Source organism: Octopus sinensis, linkage group LG1, assembly GCF_006345805.1.
Source record: "Octopus sinensis linkage group LG1, ASM634580v1, whole genome shotgun sequence".
NCBI lineage: Eukaryota > Metazoa > Mollusca > Cephalopoda > Octopoda > Octopodidae > Octopus > Octopus sinensis.
The window spans coordinates 12,873,309-12,895,516 of NC_042997.1; positions in this window are offsets into that span (position 1 = coordinate 12,873,309).

Here is a 22,208-nt window from a genome sequence, read left to right on the forward strand (position 1 = left end):
TTATTTTACTATTGTCGAATATTTATTTTTATTTTTGTGTTCTTAGTTTTGCAATGACGACTGTTGGGGTCCAATGGTAACTTCTTATTTCTAGAAAACTAACACATTCGCTATCATTAAATTTGAAAGATGCATTGCTGTTTAAAAATTCTTCTCATCAAACGTGGCCGAAGGGTATTTAACAGTTTCTGTATGAAGGAAAACTTATTCGTGCGTCATGAGAAGAAAAAAAAATCATTGGTTGTTACTCTTAATACATTTTTGCTATGTTTAGCTATCTTAATGTAATGGAAGTTTACGATAAGATCTAACGCCTGTGTTTTCTATCTAGATATCCCAAAATATCATAACTATTTCCCCCTTATCATATCAATGAATGTATTCCCCATATCATGTATATGAATGTATTATTTCCTCCATATCATGTGTATGAATGTATTAAATTAATAGAAAGAGAATTTAGTATAAAGAACAAAACAAAACCCCTCAAGTATGCTTTTTCTGTACGCATCTAGATACAGATATAAATGCTTCAATCATTCTTTCGAGACAATAGTATAATTCATCTGTGCAAGCTTGTGGAAGATATTTTGATATTCGTGGTTTGCTTGTGGCAGTGCTCCTGCTTAGCAAGAACCACAAAGGTGTGAACTAACTAAAGAACTAAAGAATTAAAGGTGAAAATACATCTCAGTTTTGGAGTGCGATTCCGTAAAGTTCAAAGCACTGTGTATAGCAACAACTTGATGCAATGTAAGTGCAATTAAAAACTTTGCCATAAAACAGAATGTAATGCAGGCTTCAGGATATTAACACACAAATCCATAAGCCAAAAACTTCAGTACTTTTTGGTGCAGTCATTATATTTTCATACATTTGAATATATCAGCAATTCCATTAATAAAACCTGATATGAATGTGGTGCAATGAGAGAAGCTGTTGCATATTAGAGTTGCTAACTTTCAGTTCCATCATTCTTTTTTCTGAGTTCGAAGCCCGTCCGACTCTAACCTTTATTTTTTTTTTCAACTTTTTCACATCGACATATTCCGCTCTGTTCAAGTAATAGGAGTAGTTTACAGGGATTATACTTATCCCTTTTAAGTTTCTGGGTTTATGGAAAGGAGAAAGTATACCCTCATATATATATATATATATATATATATATATATATATATATATATATATATATATATATATATTATATATATATATATAGTAGAAATATGTTACAAAAAGAAAATATAAAATACACGTTGAAATCAACGAAAGTGCACATTGTAATTAAAAAAAGGCTTTTTATGGCAGGTAACGGTAAATATATACATTTAGTCATTATTATGAGATGATTATAAGATGATTATAAAGTCAGAAAACAAAGCGTACCATGGTTTCTGCAAAGCTATTCATTGCTTTGAAAACACCGGCTAATATATTTATAGATGTATATATATTGCTATATATATATTTTCTCTGTATCTGGTTGAGGATTGAGTTGTGGGATTGCTCGGCTCTAATGTACATAGTTCATAGCATTTATTATTAGAGCCCCTCGTTAAAGCATAAGATTTGTAGAACTTACTGATGACGTATCGTTGGTATGAAAAGATCTCACCTGTAAGCTGGGGCTGTTTTGTGATAAACTTGACTTCAATTACTAATCTTTTGTTAGCAGAAAGAAGGATTTACCAGTCTAAATCATTTTAAGTTCCGTATATGAAGTCTATATTTACGAGGATTCCATTGGCTGTGTGATAAGAAGCTTGCTTCTCAACATCATTCCAAGCTCAGTCCCACTGCGTGGCGCCTTGGTCAAGTACCTTTTACTATAATCTGAGGCCGACCAAAGCGTTGTGAGTGGTTTTGGTGGACGGAAACAGAATAATGTACGTCGTATATATATATATATATATATATATGTGTGTGTGTGTGTGTGTGTGTGTGTGTGTGTGTGTGTGTGTGTGTGTGTGTGTATGTGTGTATGTGTGTGTGCGTGTGTGCGTGCGTGTGCGTGCGTGTATGCGCGTGTGTGTGAATCTATGCGTGTGTGTGAATCTATGCGTGTGTGTCTTTACCTGTCCACTTCCCCTATCACTGCTTGACAGCCGACTTTTGCTTCGTGTACTTTCCGTAACCTAGCGGTTCTGCAGAGAGGACCGATAGAAAAGTGCTAGGCTCAACAAATAATTCGAGGAGTTGAGTTGTCGGTCTATACCACTACAAGGCGGTGCCGCTGTATGGCCACATTCAAATGACTGCGACAATTAAAAGAATATACTCTTTTACTCGTTTACTTGTTTCAGTCATTTGACTGTGGCCATGCTGGAACACCGCCATTTTAATCGAACAAATTGACCCAGGACTTATTCTTTGTAAGCCTAGCACTTATTCTAACGTCTCTTTTGCCGAACTGGTAAGTTACGGGGACGTAAACACACCAACATCAGTTGTCAAGCGATGTTAGGAGGACAAACACAGACACACAAATATATATATATATCGGTCTATTTTGCCGAAGTTACGGGGACGTAAACATACCAGCATCGGTTGTGAAGCGATGTTGGGGACACAAACACAGACACACAAACACTCACACACGCACACACACACACACATACATATACACATATATACGACGGGCTTCTTTCAGTTTCCGTCTATCAAATCCACTCACAAGGCTTTGGTGGGTCCGAGGCTATAGTAGAAGACACTTGCCCAAGGTGCCACGCAGTGGGACTGAACCCAGAACCATGTGGTTGATAAGGAAGCTACTTACCACGCAGCCATTCCTGCACCTATACCAAACAAAAACTAAAAAAATAACGGAATCAGCAATTCACCACGAATATCCACCTCAATAGAACAGATCCAGATAAGCATTCGTTAAAGTGAATGTTTTCGTTTATAATCCAAGTAATTATCCAGGTAGTTATCCAGGTAGGATAATCACTTCTATCACGCTCCTTATAAATATTAGTATAAATTGTATCACTGAGACAACCACTTGACGTGCTCAGTCTAGCAGGTACCTCTTCATGCACTTACACCAAGCACACATTGGACTATGCAGTCCTAAATGCATATTGCCCGAAACATATTGGGAATATTCACAGTTGGAATGTGCATGATAATAGGTTACACAGTGACGAGTAAGCTAAGACTAAACAGCAGCAACAATGACGACGATGATGAGCCTATTACATCTGATTTTTTACACAACACGGAGCGCTGATATTCCAAAGAAAGTTGTGGTAATAAGAATTATGTATCTTAACGGCGTGATATGACTGCGACAGAACACATTAATAACGATCAGATACAAAACAATGACAACTGATCCAAAAAATTATGATGATTACGTGGGTCAAATTTGCATTTCATTGATTCAGGGTTTATAAAAAAAGTGAATCAATTTAAAGTAATATAAACAACTATATCAGCCTCATCAAATCTTTGACATGTAACTATTTTAGAAGAGACGCATATTTAATCGATGATTTACTCCATGATTCAGCATAGTTATCTAGTGATGGCTTATTTGAAGAGAGTCTTAATTCATTGATTTCTTTTTGCATTCACACTCTTTCAATATGTCCGCTTTGGGAGAAAAGGTGAGAGAGGAGAAAAGTGGCAGAGAGAAAACAAAAAGCGGAACAGAAAGTGTGTGTATTTATGTGTGCGCGAGTAGGTGAAAATGTATGAGCAGGTCTGTGTGTGTGTGTGTGAGAGAGAGAGAGAGAGAGAGAGAGAGAGAGAGAAATAAAGAGAGAGTAGATAATAAGATATGAGTATATGTGTGTTCATTCGCAGATGTTAAGTATAGATTTGACTGTACTGTATTTTCACCAGTGCGCTACATGACTATTTATAGAAGGATTTAAGCGCCCCTGTTCCATGCTAATTCATTACATATTGGCATTGATCTTTAGTCTATTAATCAGGATCTATATTTTAATGGGTTTTTTTTTACAGCATTTGAAGGATGGAAGACTAAGCAGACTTCAAATTCTAGCAGGTATGATAAATAATATAGTAAATTTTCCTTTCATTTTTTCAGGACGATAACATGAATTCACAGCTAAGTATTGTGATTGAAGGTATTAATTATACTTCGTTCCTCAAAACTGCTGGTCTTGTACCTCTGGCATATATAGTGCTGGAATATTCACTGCTAAGTTTCTTCTAATCATGTGCCTGCTAGAACTCGATATAAAATTAACAACAAAATAAAATTTCTTTGGTTATATATTCAAGTTATTGCAATATGTTTTACAAATATTGACACTTTAAACAGAGCATTTCTAGTACACAGAGTTATAGAAAAAATGATGTAATGCGTTTCAAGCACCGCCAAATATAATGTCTACTCACGGTTATTGGAGCACATTTATAGGATCAATAGCCCCCAAAATTATCCTTTATGTCATTCCTATTCACTAATCATCGACTCATTTATTTTGTTCAGAACACTGTTTGGTGAAAGGTTGTGCAAGCCATCGAATGTACATCGGTATATAGTTTGCTCCTTCATCTGAATACGTCTACTTATTGGATTGCTGCAATGCAGGGGTACCACCTTCAAAAGATTTATCCGTTCATATCGACCGAATCACTTTATTTCTGTATGCTTTGTATTTTGTTGCATCACCAAGATTTGTCAGAACGAAAACGTCACTCAGCACATCAGTTTATACCGACAGCCATAAATGCAGATAGAAAATTATAGAAATATAAATCTGAATACGACTAATTTATTTACAGTTTTACGTCTACTAAGTTCCACTCGCTATACTTGAAGACACATGAAGGTTGAATTCTTAACATTGTTGCAAGATAATCCAATCGTCATAACCGAATTGCCATGGCTGTTACTAAAGAATATTAATAATAACTACACTACTGCAGTGTAATTTAAATAAAATCTTTAGCTTATCGAGACCAGCATTTTAACTTTTACTATAAGTTAACATTCTACTGATCTAAATTACAACATGGATAGTTATAAATTAGACGTTATGTGCTTAGCAAGTGAAAATCATGACCTTGCTTTTATTCATTGTTGTTCCACGAATAATTTCTATTCTGATTTGTTACAATACTATAAATCTAAAAGATGCACATCTTCTTACAGGAATAAATATTCCAACATAAGCATATTACCATTTCTTAGTACACCTACTGTCATTTCATACTCCTGTAAATTTCCCAGAAAATAGCAAAATAATTCTATTTGAATCCAAGTAAAATAATACCTACAATCCATTACTATTCAGAAGCGCTTATATATCGAGAGGAGGGACTAATTTTTTTCTATATATTCGCAATTAGACGATAAGATATGACTATGTGTGCGTCTTCTTTCGCAGATGTTAAGTATTGATTTGATTGTACAGTATTTTGACCAGTGCGTTACTTCATTATTTATCGAAGGATTTAAGCGCCCCTGTACCATGCTAATTCATTACATATTGTATGTAATGAATTACATACGTATTACAGCGTAAGTATTACCTAACCATTATTTTCATAACTTGTTCTGTTATTAATGAAGACTATCCCCTGCACAACTCTCTGTTATTCAAAGTATCCTCAGAATATATTATTTGGATATACTCGTTTATAACTCTACATTTCATTTCAGAGAGTAAGGATTGCGAATATATAGAAAAAATTTAGTCCGTCCTCTAGATATATTTGCAGGATACTCACAACTATTCTTTCTGTAAGTTAAAAGCATAATAATTGTTGCATTTCACCACACACACATAAGCCGACACACATATGTGCCCAATGCTAGAATGCATCGTCATTTTGAATTTACCATAACATTCTAGCATTTCAGTCTGACTGACCAAGCATCATCTTACTGACCGAGAAAATCCACCATTTACTGACTCTAGCCCTCACCAATCTCACACAAATACTATCTGTGAAAAGTCTGGCTGCATCCGAAAAAATATATATTATGAAAGAAAAATAAACACAAAATTTATTACACGAATCTGTTACCACCACGACAGTCAACTATTTGACGCCGAACACGAGTTTGATGTTGAATACATCCACGAATTTTCCGCTGAGATAGCTCTTCCCAAGACTGCAAGACGTCTTCGTGAAATTCATGCCTCGTTGTAGGGTTTTTCAGTTCAACTTTATCGGTTAAAACTTTGAAAATGCCTTCATGTAATGCATTCACGTATAAACATGTGTTGAATAGAACTCACTGAATAAATCTTAATTAACTGTGTTGTCAATTGTATGCACCTGGAATGTGCTAACGTGTATGCAGCCAGACTTTCCACACAGATGATACTTATAACCCAGACAACACACAGAAGCTGCACCGATTACATGAATGAAAAATCATCCTCCAATATAGCCATATTAGTCCCGATTTTCTCACCAACCAAAAACATACACTATACTTACTATGCAAGTGAAACTTAAGCAGCATTTAACTAGAGCACCCACAGTGTTGCACGCTGTGTTAGGTGTCACAACCGAAGAAAACTCCCAACATCAGTAACAGCCGGGACTGCATCCAAATGCCAATTTCTTCTATTGAGTTCAAAGAAATACACCTGTATCCATCAATTGCTGGTCCTCTACAAAGTTCAGTTACGAACCACTAAGGCCTATATCTTCAGCATCTGAGATGCTGCTCTTTTGTCATAGCGACTTCTTTGACTGCATCAAAAGAAGGGCCCCTCGACTCATCCACATAAAATCAATCATGGACAATCAAATAATTCTGCTACATTGGCATGCTGTTCCCTCTGCATTTTTTCTCATCACAACTGTAGTGACAACTGTTCCTAGGAAACAGGATGGCCACGTTGCTCTCTACCAAGGCACCCCCGAATGCATGAATCTATGTGTTTGTATATATATATATATGTGTGTGTGTGTGTGCGTGTGTTTGTGTATATATAAGTACATGTATACACATACAAACATACATACATACATGCATACATATATAGAGAGAAAAAGAAATCAACCAACTGACTCGCACCTCACATATATAAAATATAAGCAGAACAATAAAACTATGCAAGACATTGTTTTCGTTATCTACATTCAAAAAATTGAAAAGAAATATACATATACATACATACATATATATATATATATGTATGTGTATATATATATATGTGTGTGTGTGTGTGTGTGCGTGTGTGTGTGTGTGTGTGTGTGTGTGTGTGTGTGCGTGTGTATATATATATATATATATACATATATATATATATATATATATAATATATATATATATATATAAATACAAACAGAGATAAGAACGCAAAACATTTAGGAGACGATACAAGGAACACGGACGGGACATTCGAAGCCTTCAATCTTCAGTCAAGAACCGGATCATCCTCGCAATTTCGGCTGGAAGATGTTTATAAGCCATCTAAGAAGTACACAAAATCCGTTAGATTCACTTTAACATTTAAATTTAATTTGTCAAAATATTTTCGTCGTTTTGAGACCGTGACCTGTTCACTGACAAAACTTCGTGCAGCACGAAGTTTTGTCAGTGAACAGGTCGCGGTAGAAGCGCAGGTGAAGGAGTCGGTGATATGATAGTGTCGATGATGGGTGGTGGTGAGGAGGGTGGTGTTGGAGAGGTAAGGGCAAGTGCGAGAGCGTGGGCAAGAGTAGGGGAACGAGCCAAGTTGGGAGGTTGGGTTAGGGAAGATGTGCGAAGTGGAGAGGTCGGACTGGAAGACACCGGAAGGTTCGGAGAATGGTATATATATGCTTAGCGGTATTTCGTCTGCCGCTACGCTCTGAGTTCAAATTCCGCCGGGGTCGACTTTGCCTTTCATCCTTTCGGGGTCGATTAAATAAGTACCAGTTACGCACTGGTGTCGATATAATCGACTTAATCCGTTTGTCTCTCCTTGTTTGTCCTCTCTGTGTTTAGCCCCTTTTGGGTAGTAAAGAAATAGGTATTTCGTCTGCCGCTACGTTCTGAGTTCAAATTCCACCGAGGTCGATTTTGCCTTTCATCCTTTCAGGGTCGATTAAATAAGTACCAGTTACGCACTGGAGTCGATATAATCGACTTAATCGACTTTCTGCTCTAATGCTCATTTCTGCTAAGTGGCTGGTACATGTGTCTCATTAATACTCGGTCACAGTAACAATTTTAAGGTGAATTGTAATTCAGTCAGCTGATGGCACAGTAGAATATCCATCGTGGATATTCTACAATAATCTACGTACCTACCTACCTACCTACCTACCTACCTACTTACCTACCTACCTACCTACCTACCTACCTACTTACCTACATACATACATACATACATACATACATACTTATTTATCTATCTATCTATGTGTTGGTGCGTGTGTGCCTTTGCATGTGTACAGACCTGAACATTGCGCAGTCTCCAAATCTTGCTCTTTCATCAAACAGTGACTATTCAACATAAATACCGACGCTTATTATTACTGTATTTTGTTCACTAATTATTTCGTTTTCCATTGTAGCTAAACATCACCAGGTTTTATTTGAATTAGTTTCATTCTATTTTACGCAGTCTCAACATTCACTGACGGTAATCAAGAATAATTATTACGTTCTCGTCACTATTAACTATTAAATCATCAACTGCTCCTACAAAACCAATCTGTTTCTTTCTTTTTTTTTTCTTCTTAAAACAAAAAGACGGAATAAAATAAATTAGAAAATTACAATTCTTTGCTGAAGACAAAGATAAAGGATAAATTTGTATAACACAATTGTCAATAACATTTTTTTGAAAATTACGAACGGCTTGTTAGAAAAGCATACATACAGAGCTAGTGTTTAATATACATATAATCTGATTTCTACAATATTTGGATCCCAAGTTTAATGATATGCTTGTAAATATGTATGGAAACGAATCTTGATTGCTAAGATAGGATATTTAAGCTTTAAAACGCATATTTAAGGGTAGCACAACCCACGCATATACGCCGCACAGCCTTATAGCTGTGTGAGTATGTGTGTAAATGTATGTATGTGTTGCAAATATGCATACACACACGTATAATTACTTATGTGAGTGTGTGTGTGTGTGTGTGTGTCGTCAGTAGTTCATATATCCGTAAAAGAAGCACACTCTAAAGCAGTAGAGGAGTAAAAATATGTTTAGGATGTTAATTATTACGGCCGGTCAGTGTATGACCATTGGTTTGGTTTCGTTCCTATAACGCACTTAGCCGTAGAGGTCACTCGTCAGACTCAAATGGTAGAAGGAGCATAGCATCTCTACTATTGGAGGAATCAATACGACACTGTCAGTTAGTTTTGTAAACAAAATAATATTTGCCTGTGCAGGTGGTGTTACAGGCTGGATGCAGTTACTCCACTTATATAGATTCCAGCCGTTACGATATTCAAATATGCTTCTTCGGCGCTACTCAAGGAATGGGGAATTTCTAGCTTGCAACAGGAAAGTAAAATTTTCGTAAGCTATCTTAAGCTGCGAGCATCTACAAGACGCTCATGTAGAGTATACAATGACTGCCCACTGGGGCGTTGATGCGAAGCTAACGTGGTGGCCAGTAATGGCAATCAGAGCAACACCGTAAGCAGCCACGACAATATCGTCGACAACACCAGAGAAGGCAACAATAGTGTCAGCAACGTCGGCAACAGTGAGTCAAGCAGCTGTGAATGACATGCGAACAGTTACGACGGCAGCAGCGACACTAACATTGCAGCCGGAAATTACTGTTACGCCAGCGAAACGGATCCACCAGGATCACGTCCAAGGGTAACAGTATCGGCAGTGACTCTAGCAGCAACACCTGTGGTAATAACATCGATGACAGCAGACGCAGAGTTACCGAAAGCAACATCAGCGGTGGTAGCATATATAATTCACAGAATCAAAATTACATCTGTTCAACCAGATTCCCGTTTCAGAAACGTCTGAACAACCGCAGGTCGTCTTTTAGGATACCTGAAATATGCAACTTCAAATCTCTAGCCAGCCACGTATGGTACTGAAATGACGAAGGAACCAAAACCATCATTAAATGGAAGTTCCTGAAACAGCCAGGGACTTGTATGAATTGCAGCAAAAGGTGTTAGCTTTGCTTGGCAGAGTGAGAGCAAGAAACCAGGAAAGCTCGGTTGACCCGGGGACCTATTTCAACTTCAGGAAAGAAGTATTTAGTCAATGTGTTATATAAAATTTGACCTACTACTAACTTGGAATCCCCAATTCGTTGAAGTATCTTGGAATATCGCCACGGCCGGAACCGGTGTAAGGGTGATACTGTCGCCATGCTTGTAACACATCCTGCACGGACAAGTACTCTTCTTTAGAGAAATATGTGTCGGTGACGTATTTCTTCCTACAGCTCTAAAGAGGTCATGCGCCTTCGACCATTTGTATTTGACGAGTCGCTTATACGGCTAAGCGCTGCGTAGGTATGAAGTCGATGGTCAATTTCTCAAAGGCCATGCATATATATATATATATACATGTCTTTTATCTATCTCTCTCTTCTCTCTCTCTCTCTCTCTCTTTCTCTCTCTCTCTCTCTCTCTTCGTATATATATACGCATACATACATACATAAATACATATATGTATATATAACTTCTAGATAAATACCCTACATCACAACGTAATATATGACGAGGAATCACCATAATTTTGTTCGACAATCAAATATTTGATCGCACATCACGCAGCACTATTCTAAATGAAAAATTTAAGAGCAATCAGGTTGAAGTCAAACTAAAACACATGCATGCATATCCGCCGAATATTAAAGAAATAATAAACGACGGAAACAAACGATTAGTTTTATAACGTCCTTACACCTAACAAGTAAATAAAACACATCTTTCTAACAATGATTATCAATACAATATAAATACCACAAACTATTTAAAACAAACAATTTTTAAAAAATGGATACAGTAGTATCAAAATAGTGGAGACAACAGTATAAGAAAAAGTGGATACAACAATATCAAAACTGTGATAGAATTGCAGGAAAATTGGTGTCCGTATATTTTTTACTTAAATCTATATAGAAATGTGTATGCTTTTATAGGCGTGAGTATGCTTATATGAATAATTTTCCCAGCATGGATGGAGTTTGTCACAATATTTTGACTGGTCTTCTTTTAGCCATACTTGACGTAAATATCTATTCTTTATATTTTAAGAATTTAAAAAAATAGTTCTTACTAAGATATAACCGTCTAAACACACTTCATGAACATGGTACACATTTTTCCTCCAAAATTTCATGCAACGTATTGGTATATATCTGATACTTTAATAATACGTGGCTATAAAGCTAACAATGTACTTTTGTTAGTGGATGAGCTAGTAAATAATCATTATTTTTCTATTAACTTACTACATTATTGATGCAATTTCGGCATCAATAATTCAACACAATTTCATTTTTTCAGTTCCAAGCCGCATCACCATGACTGATTTCTTAGTTTTCACCAATAACGTCTCGAATCTACAGACTTAATAGGTTAATCGTATTATTTTTGATTTATTATTCAATTCTATTGCTCTCGCTACCGTATCTTGAGTCATGTAAACATCGTAATTTAAGAAAATTCTCCCACACTTGGCATTGATTTAGCTCATGTTTCCATTTTAGGACTCGTATAACCTATTCAGACACATTTATTGTTAGTTGTCGATGCTTTCAGCATGTTTTGAGGGTATACTGTTCCTGTACTACATCCAGATAAGTTTTAAAGTTTTTCTTTCGTATTCACAGAAATTCTTTACAGCAATCAAACCGGTTACTAACAGTGACCTGCTCGAATTCTGTGTAGAATTTATGCCTGTCTGATTGTCTGTCTCAGTATATGTATGTATACATGCTTGCTTTAAAGTCACGAGTCCTGGGTTTGAACCCAAAGTGGTGTCCTGTGCATAGATTATTTTCTCTGGCTACAAATCGATCCAACCCATGTGAGTGAAAACGACGTAGATCTATTAATCTATTAACATATATATATATATGTATCTATAATATATACTCATAGATGCAATATTATAGGTTTTATGTACTGTAAGTTATTCATGTTGCCATTATTATCTGTTGTCTATTGCGCTGCGCCTCAGTCTTATTTCACTTACTCTTTAATTCATAAAAAATAAACGAAGAAATGCTGAAAAAAGATCTTTTTGAATTTGAATTAATCACTTTATTTTAATAATGCTCGCGTCGCTAATATATATGACAGAACTGGCATTCTTCTAGGCTATGCTATTTGTTAATAATCCCTCATCGACATGTTGAATGTCAGTAATCAAAATATATCAGCAGGTGATAAGTGTAAAGATTCAGATCCTCACACACAAATCAGATGCCAGATTATAGCTGATTTGGAGTTTTGTAAAAGTGCCAAAAAAAGATGTAACCATATTAATCAAATGTAAAACTGTCTTCTAAATTACACTGACTAAAAAAAAGTCTTATCCAAAAGAAACTGAATGAATATCGTGTAAAAAAAAATCTTCTATGTTAAGGCCAATAGATATATCATTATTGTCTCCTTCCTCGCGCGTCGTAAGTACATTTTAAAATATAAATCAAATTATCAATTTATATATATTTATATATTTCTTTTTCATTATTTTCGTTATTAATCATTAATCAGTTTCAACTGGTTTAGGGAGGAAGGCAAAGAATGTCAAGCGTTATTTCCCAAATGTCAAAATAATTACAAATTTGGGAAATAGAAATTGTTAATAAAATATTTAGCACCTGCAGATACTTATTCTGTAGAAGATAAAAGCTTAAAAAATATATTTTGCCGCAAACAAAAATCAATGATAATTTTTTTTTTTCATAAAATTATTAACCATTTGTGACAATGTATTTTCTTTCATATTTTACTCTTTAAAGTCTAGCTTAATTGATTTAGAAGAATTATAAAAGTAAAACCATTTTGAAGACTTTTAAATACCTGGATTGTCAGAAACCATTCAGATAACGGTTTAAAATGAATTTATTGAAAAAATTTAATATCCGGAAAATAACTTCAGTCTATAAAAATATGTAATTTTTCGATATCAAAATCAAAAAATATATTTTGTAATTTCTTCAAATAGATGTATTTCCTACAGTTTATTGTTCGGCATCATTATTGAATATAACATGAATTAAAATTCTATTATTTCTACAGATATATACATACAAGCACATCCATGGTCACACATATTCACATATATATATATATATACGCACGTGCGTACACTCACACAAACACACACACGCACATATATATATATATATATATATATATATATATATATATATACGCACATATATATATATGTATGAATATAGGGATGATGGATAAATTTTTTTGTGTGTTTGTGTATACTTGTGTGTTTTGTGTCTTTGTCAGATCAAAAACAATGGCATACTTTCCCGTTAGATATGTGAAAACAATTTCCATTTAACTCGAGAAGAGTTAACTCAAACATGGTCATTACAATGAAAGATATTTGGGAAAAGATCTGGAGACGTAGCCTGAAGAAATCTGGCAATTCCATATTGTGCTTAGTTTCAAATAACATAACCGAAGTACCATTTCAGAATTTGGCTTTAATAATCTAAATATACCCTAGAGATATTTACGATGCTACTGAAGAGCAGTATAAAACTCTTATTGTAAGGTCCTCGGTCTGAAGGGATAAGGCTATCTCTGCTAATGCATTTTATGCAAATATCCGCAATTAATATATATATATATATATATATATATATATATATATATATATATATGTACACCACACACACACACACACACACACACATATATATATATATATATATATATATATACATGTATGTATGTATTTATGCATCTATGTATCTATGTTTCTATGTATGTATGTATAATGTATTTGTTTAGTAATACTCGTGTATCTTTGAAATGTCCGCAGAATCTAGTTCTATAAATGTATAAGAACAATCCTGTTCTGTATTTTGGGAACTCAAGTTGATTGACTGCAATCTGGTGTAATGAATTCTTTCCTTCCTTATATAAAGAATATTTAAACCTAAGGGCATAGAAATCGACTAAGACTATGACAAGGAATGTCACAAAAAGAAATACCAAGACACATTATTTGATAAATATTTTATTCTCTTTTTTGTGTGTGTGCGCGCGCGTGTTTGTGTGAGTTATATGAAATTTAAGCTGCTGCCATTTTTTCATCTGAGAGTAGATAGAATGAAGAATCATATAATATCGATGAGTTCAAATAAGTGAACATTGATTTGGAAAGAAATCTGTTCGTACGCCTTCTTTAGCCTTTTTGAAATCAACTTGATATGACTGGTTTTCGGTTATTCCATGTTCGACTAAATTAGTTTATTGTAGGATAAAAAGTAATTTTGTAACATTTTAAAGTTTCAAATTGCATTGGTATAATTATTTTAAATATGTGTTATTTGGAAGAAAAATGCTATTTCAGTTATTTTTTCTTTTTCTGAACTTAAATCGATATGTTGAAATAACGTATGCAACTATAACACCAATACGTGGACCATGTTATATATAAAAAACGTACATCATTAGGGGGAAAATGTTGCGCAGATTTCCATGTTTTGAATTTATAAAGTACTTTGAGTGTCTATAATAATGTTTGTGACAAAGAAAAAATTATTATCAATGTCTGTTCTCGGTAGTATAGTGTTAAGTATGCCCGCCTGTCACGCAGGAGACCGGAGTTCGATTCCCCACCGGGGAGACGTTAACGCTGCCTTTTTTTAGGCGCAGGAGCAGCTGTGTGGTAAGTACTTTGCTTACCAATCACATTGTCCCGGGTTCAGTCCCATTGCGTGGCACCTTGAGAAAGTGCCTTCTACTATAGCCTCGGGCCGACCAACGCCTTGAGAGTTGATTTAGTAGACGGAAACTGAAGGAAGCCCGTCGTATATATGTATATATAAATGTGTGCGTGTTTGTGTGTCTGTGTTTGTGCCCCTTACATCGCTTGAATGCGATGCTAGTGTGTTTCCGTCCCTGTAACTTAGCGGTTCGGCAAAAAGAGACCAATAGAATAGGTACTAGACTTACAAAGAATAAATCCTGAGGTCGATTCGCTCGACTAAAAGGTGGTGCTCCAGCCATGCCGCAGTCAAATGACTGAAACAAGTAAAAGAATAAAATGCATTTGTAGCGAGGGGCGGATTATTTAGTAAAAAGATTAGCCCGTAGCATTTGAAGGTACTCGGAGATGTGTGAGGTTAATGATCTTATTAGATCCTCTTAGAACTTTGCTAGTTGTGGCTTCAGGAAAAGAAAACCGGAACGAGATTTGTGCAAGGAAAGAATTCCAAAGAAATGACGTTGTGGGTATGAATGAATGGATGAAGCAGTACTCGTGGGAGTCGACATACAACTGGTGGCGGGTTGAGGAGATGCTGTTGTAGTAACAGTTGAAAACAGATTGATGAGACATTACGTCTATAGGTTAGATGAGGTTAGATGTACTGGCGCATTTTGGCAAGCGACTTCATACCGAGTACTCTATTTGTGATGAGATATAGGATGATTATATATACAGCATTTAAATGTCTGAAGTTACGACGATGAGGGTTCCGGTTGATCCGAATCAACGGAACAGCCTGTTCGTGAAATTAACGTGCAAGTGGCTGAGCACTCCACAGACACGTGCACCCTTAACGTAGTTCTCGGGGATATTCAGCGTGACACAGAGAGTGACAAGGCCGGCCCTTTGAAATACAGGTACAACAGAAACAGGAAGTAAGAGGGAGAGAAAGTTGTGGTGAAAGAGTACAGCAGGGATCACCACCATCCCCTGCCGGAGCCTCGTGGAGCTTTAGGTGTTTTCGCTCAATAAACACTCACAACGCCCGGTCTGGGAATCGAAACCGCGATCCTATGACCGCGAGTCCGCTGCCCTAACCACTGGACCATTGCGACTCCGACACGTTAAATTAATGTTTAGTCAAATCATCAACAACTTCGTCGAAATGTATGTACACTTATGAGTCACGGGTGAATCATTCATAAATATCAACGTACTAGTTGGCTTCGTATCTGCTGGGTAAAGTTAAATAAGTGAATAATCATTAGAAAAATGTAGAGGAAGCCTAACATGTACAAATTTATCTTGAGGTTACGTATTATGATACAGTGTAAAATATTAATATAAAATATATGTATATGCGTGTGCATATATCGATCCGTGTATATGTGTGTGTATATGTGTGTGTGTGTGTGCGTGTTTGTGTGTTTGTGTGTGCGTGCGGATGTGTGCGTGTGTGTATATTTGTTTACATTTTGAGCGTAAATTCGAATCTAGCTATAGGTTCTATTCTATAATAGGAAAAAGGCTTAAATTTTGTGGGCAAGGTTAATTGTGAATTACATTGGCCTCAATTCTCCACTGGTACATGTCTCATCGTCCCCGGAAAGATAAGTGAAAGGCTAAGTGGACGTCGGCGGAATTTGATATCTAAAATGTAACGATTCTGTCAACTCGCCGCCTTGAATCTAACTAAATAATAGCACATCTTTATATATAAAACTGTAGTTGTGTGAGTGTCTGTCCCCTTCGATTTAGATTCCTAACTACTCCCACATTTTGCGATGCAGTTTAACCAAAACCGGGTATCTTATAGTCGTGATTCATATCGAGCCCTTCTGGGTATTAGCGCGCGTCTACGATGAGTCTACGATTTTAAAAATAATTTACCATAATTTTTTTCCATTTTCATGCATATTTTTTAAAGGGAAGTAACTCTCTAAAAATGTCTACGATGAGTCAACGATTTAAAAAAAAATTTACCATCATATTTTTCCATTTTTAATGCATTTTTTTGCTATTTTTTTGCTATAACTCTTTAAAAATGCTGTATAGTTATTTCCCTTACAAACCCAGGCAACGCCGGGCGATACTGCAAGTAATAGATAAATTGGAGAACACGTGTCAAACTGGGCTCACGAGCCTTAATATAATCTACATAGTCGGGCAGTATTCGAATTAGGCATTTTAATCCTATAGGCGTGTTATATATTACTAAATGTGATAGGCGTAGGAGTGGCTGTGTGGTAAGTAGCTTGCTTACGAACCACATGGCTCCGGGTTCAGTCTCACTGCGTAGCACCTTGGGCAAGTGTCTTCTACTATAGCCTTGGGCCGATCAAAGCCATGTGAGTGGATTTGGTAGACGGAAACTGAAAGAAGCCCGTCGTATATATATATGTGTGTGTATGTGTGTGTTTATGTATAAGTTTTTGTGTTTGTGTTTGTCCCCCAACATCGCTTGACAACCGATGCTGGTGTGTTTACGCCCCCGTAACCCAGCGGTTCGGCAAAAGAAACAGATAGAATAAGTACTAGGCTTACAAAGAATAAGTCCTGGGGTTGATTTGCTCGACTAAAGGCGGTACTCCAGCATGGCCACAATCAAATGACTGAAACAAGTAAAAGAGCAAAGAGTAAACTTATTTTTCATGTTTATAAGATTAAAACGTCAAGATACAAATGGATGAGAGTGATGTTAGTCTAATAGTATCTTGATACTTTGGATTATAGTAGATTGGTGGTTCAACTCTTGGAGAAGACTTTCTTTCTACTTATCCGCAGAATGTGCTTTTTTACGACAATGTAACAAGTCTTATTATTTACTGCTGGACTTGATGTGGTATATATCGGCTGCACATTTGCTATTTACACACCCAAATTTTCTTGTATACAAAGGGTTTTTAACAAGTCGACATTTACGCGCTAGTGCTAATACCACTATTCATCTAGACTCACCGTTCATAAAGTGAATTAATTCCCGAAATTTTTACATGCTTATATCAACGATATATATATAAACATACATACACACACACACACACACACACCACACACACACACACACACATATATATATGTATGTATGTATGTATGTATAGATATATAAACCCATTATAGAACGCATTTTTACTTATACGTACATGCATATCATGTGTATGTATATATGGATGTATTCTTTTATTCTTTTAGCTGTTTCAGTCATTTGGCTGTGGTCATGCTAGAGCACCGCCTTTAGTCAAGCAAATCGACCCCAGGACTTATTCTTCGTAAGCCTAGTACTTATTCCATCGGTCTCTTTTGCCGAACCGCTAAGTTACGGGGGCGTAAACACACCAGCATCGGTTGTCAAGTGATGTAGGGGACAGAGACACAAACATATATAGAGACACGCACACACACGCATATACATATATATATATATACTATATATATATATATATATATATATACGACGGGGTTCTTCCAATTACAATCTACCAAATCCACTCACAAGGCTTTAGTCCGCCCGAGGCTATAGCAGACGACACTTACCCAAGGTGCCACGCAGTGGGACTGAACTCGGAACAATATGGTTGGTAAGCAAGCTTTATACCACACAGCCACATCTGTACCTATAGCTATATATATATATGTGTGTGTGTGTTTGTGTATGCATGTATGTATGTATGAGTGTGTATGTATGTGTGTGTATGTATGCATGTATGTATTAGGAAAGCATTTATCACTTGACAAATATTAGTGGTGGCAAAGTTAATCCTCATTAAGTCTGGTGTCTTGAGGCTGTTAGCTCGATGTTTTGATAAGCGCTGCGTAGCAGCCTTTACACGAAAATTCTTTCAATGATAATCAGCTGCTGTCCTTTCATTAACAAAATATTAAACGTTTTCAATATATTATTGATTGATAAAACGGTGTTTAATGTTGAAGAAACTATATGATATACATATTTATAATTAGTGTGTGAATGTCACGTGATATAAAATATTTTCTGTTTTATGCAAAATAATATTCCTGACACTGAATCAATGTTAGTGAACTGATATTTAGCCCAGCTTTGTTTTCAGAAGTAAATTATTCAGTACAAAAATACAAGAGTGTGCAACCATATCTTCATCATTTTGTAATAACTATTAATATTTTTGGCTCGTATTATATCGCAGTTTATTAGTAATCATTTTTGTTAGTGTTTGCGAGGTCACAGAGTCGGGAACGTAGCGTACTCACTTCAATCTATCTCAGTTCTATAAGATTATTAATGTTATCGAAAGCGTAATTGATCTTGAAGGTATTTGAATTCAGACAGCAAGGGGAATTTTACTGAGATTCATTAATATAAAATCAGTTTCAGTAACATGAATTCAGTTTCAGTTATTTCAACAGAAAATACAATCCTAGGATGTTATTTTTGTAAAAGTTACAATTTATATATATATATATATATATATTATATATATATATATATATATATATATATATAATATATATATATATTATATATATATATATATATATATATATATATATATATAAGCAATAATAAATCTCTGAGTGAGATGTAAACAGTAGCCACACGACATCGTGAAGGATATTTGCCATCTAAATGTGGCTGACCCATATGGGACGATGCTACTGTAGTTTATAGCCCCAGGAAGACATCTCCTCCAGCTGGTTAACGTCACACTGCCTGTGCCTGATCAGTATTTGCGAAGGGTAGTAACACGTCAATAGCGAGTGACAATCACCGGCTGGGGATGAGGAGTGATTCCGAACGCAAAATGCCCTATGCTTTTTCCAGTGACATCACGACAGGTTAGAGATGGGAACGATGATTTCCCTTCGCAAATACTGATCGGGCACAGACAGTGTGTCGTTAACCAGCTGGAGGAGATGTCTTCCTGGGGCTATAAACTACAGTAGCATCGTCCGATATTGGCTAGCCACATTCTGGTGGCAAATATACTTCACTATATATATATATATATATATATATATATATATATATTATATTATAATATATATATATATATATATATGAAAATAGTAAAGGATAGCCCGTGAGGGTAAAATTATACATAAATATATATAAATATATATAAGCAAAACAAACATTCAAACACTGAGATTCGAAATCAGATGCCACTACTGCTCATATCATCGGTGGATAAATTTTAAAATTGATGATATCACCAGCAGTGACGTAGGTGGATCGCAGGCGCAATAGCATTAAATAGCTATGAATTATAATTTTTTACGAAGCGTAAGGATGCTTAACAAGCATCCACTTGCTAGAAATAAGAGCTAAAGTCTTAAATTTATTCACCGTACCGCACCAAGATAACAGAGAAAAACAGAATACGAAAAAAACAGAAAGGATTAAAACGTTTAACATCGCAAATAAAGATATTACGCAATTAAGGATTTCCACAAACCAGGTTTCAGCTTCTAGTTACTTAACCCCTGAGCTTCGTCAGTGTGGCCTACCGGGTTATAATCCATAACTGTCGCATTAAACTCTGACTGTGCAACTGGTTAGGTTGTGAAGGCAACCAAATAAGGATAGTATCTATCCAATATACTGCTGGTAGAATAGCTAATTAATACACTATAAGTCACAACATAAGACGGATTAAAAAAAGAAATTAAGTCTATGTAATTTTTATCGCTTTCACTGGAAGATCCGATCGATGGAACATCCTGCCTTTGAAATTAACGTGCAAGTAGCTGAGCTCTCTACAGACCGCATTGGCATTAACGTAGTTCTCAGGAAGATCTTGCAACACAATATGTAACAAGACTGGCCTTTTGAAATATAGGTAGAACTCATTTTTGCCAGCTGAGTTGACTGGAACAACATGGAGTAAAGTGCCTTGCTCAAGATCACAACACGCAGCCGGGTTTTGAACTCATGAACTTAAGATCGTGGGCCTAATCACTTGTACACATGCATTCATGTTCTATGTCGCTATCAACTCAGTAACTGATCTTTTTGCTTAATATTTAATATATTTAATACTCTCTAGAATTCTGTAAAATTAATATAGAATCTCTTATGATCGCTTTTAATAACTATGACAATTCCTGCACTTCGTCTCATTTTTAAAGAGTGACCAATCAAGTCGATATAGCATCTTCCATTCCTCATTCATACGCACACACACACACACACACACACACACACACACACACACACTCTCTCTCTCTCTCTCTCTCTCTCTCTCACACGCACAAACAAACATATACAGAGAAAGAGAGAGAGGAACACTCACACACTAATACATTTATGCGTATCTGTTAATAACAATTTATGGCTGTGTGTTTGACTAAGTACCATTCCCTAATTCATTATATTACTAAAAAATTCCAAACACAGATGTTACAACAATTGACATTCTATTGATTGGAAAAAAATAAAGACATAACTCTATTACTTCAATGTTATTTTAACTTTTTTTTGCTTGGTGTTTTTTGTTTGTTTTTTTTTGCTGATATTGAATGGTTTTCTGAAGACTGCGGTAATAGTCCATAACATACCATTTTTTGTTTGTCACTAATGTTACTAGTTCTTTGTCAGCCCCATTAACAAGTCACTAATAGATGACCAATCACAAAATTACTAGTTTCCAATTACTCATTCGTTGTCAATTGTCATTCGCTTTATGTTTTCTATATCCGTTCTCGAAAAAAAAAAAAAATATTATTCACAAAATGATTTCAGAAGTCCCCACCATGCCTTATAAAATAATTAGGCAACTACACAAAAATGTATGTACGAAGATTCCTATCAATCTGGACATGCCTGCTTATGTTGTTTTTGCTAGCGTAGTGTTTATACATAGATACATACATACATATATACATTTATACATACGTACATTCTTACATACAGATATGTATATGATTATGCGTTTATGAGTGTATATAAATATAGATACATATTTATAAGTATAAGCATAGTTAAGTATGTAGATATTGGTAAGGTAACATTGAGGTTGTAATCATCATCATCATCATCATGAGTGATACGAGTGTTACCTAATATTTGCACGTTGTAAAGTGATTAATTATTGAGTACTTATGCACCCATTTCTTTTACTGTAACTCTCTTACAGAGAGAGGGGGGAAGAGTGGGGAGGGGAGGGAGGTAGAAACGAAAAACATCTCAGAAAGAAAAACATACGACAATCATTTAGTACAGAAATATAATTTAATTTTACAATGACAGTATAGATGTAAATCAAGATTTCTTTCTATCATTTTTGCTGTTAAGCAAGACTTTTTTTTTTTTTCTGAAGTCCATTTAAGCAAGTTTCATTAACATGCTTAGATTTATATTTCTAAAAGTAACATCAAGTTCTATAGTAA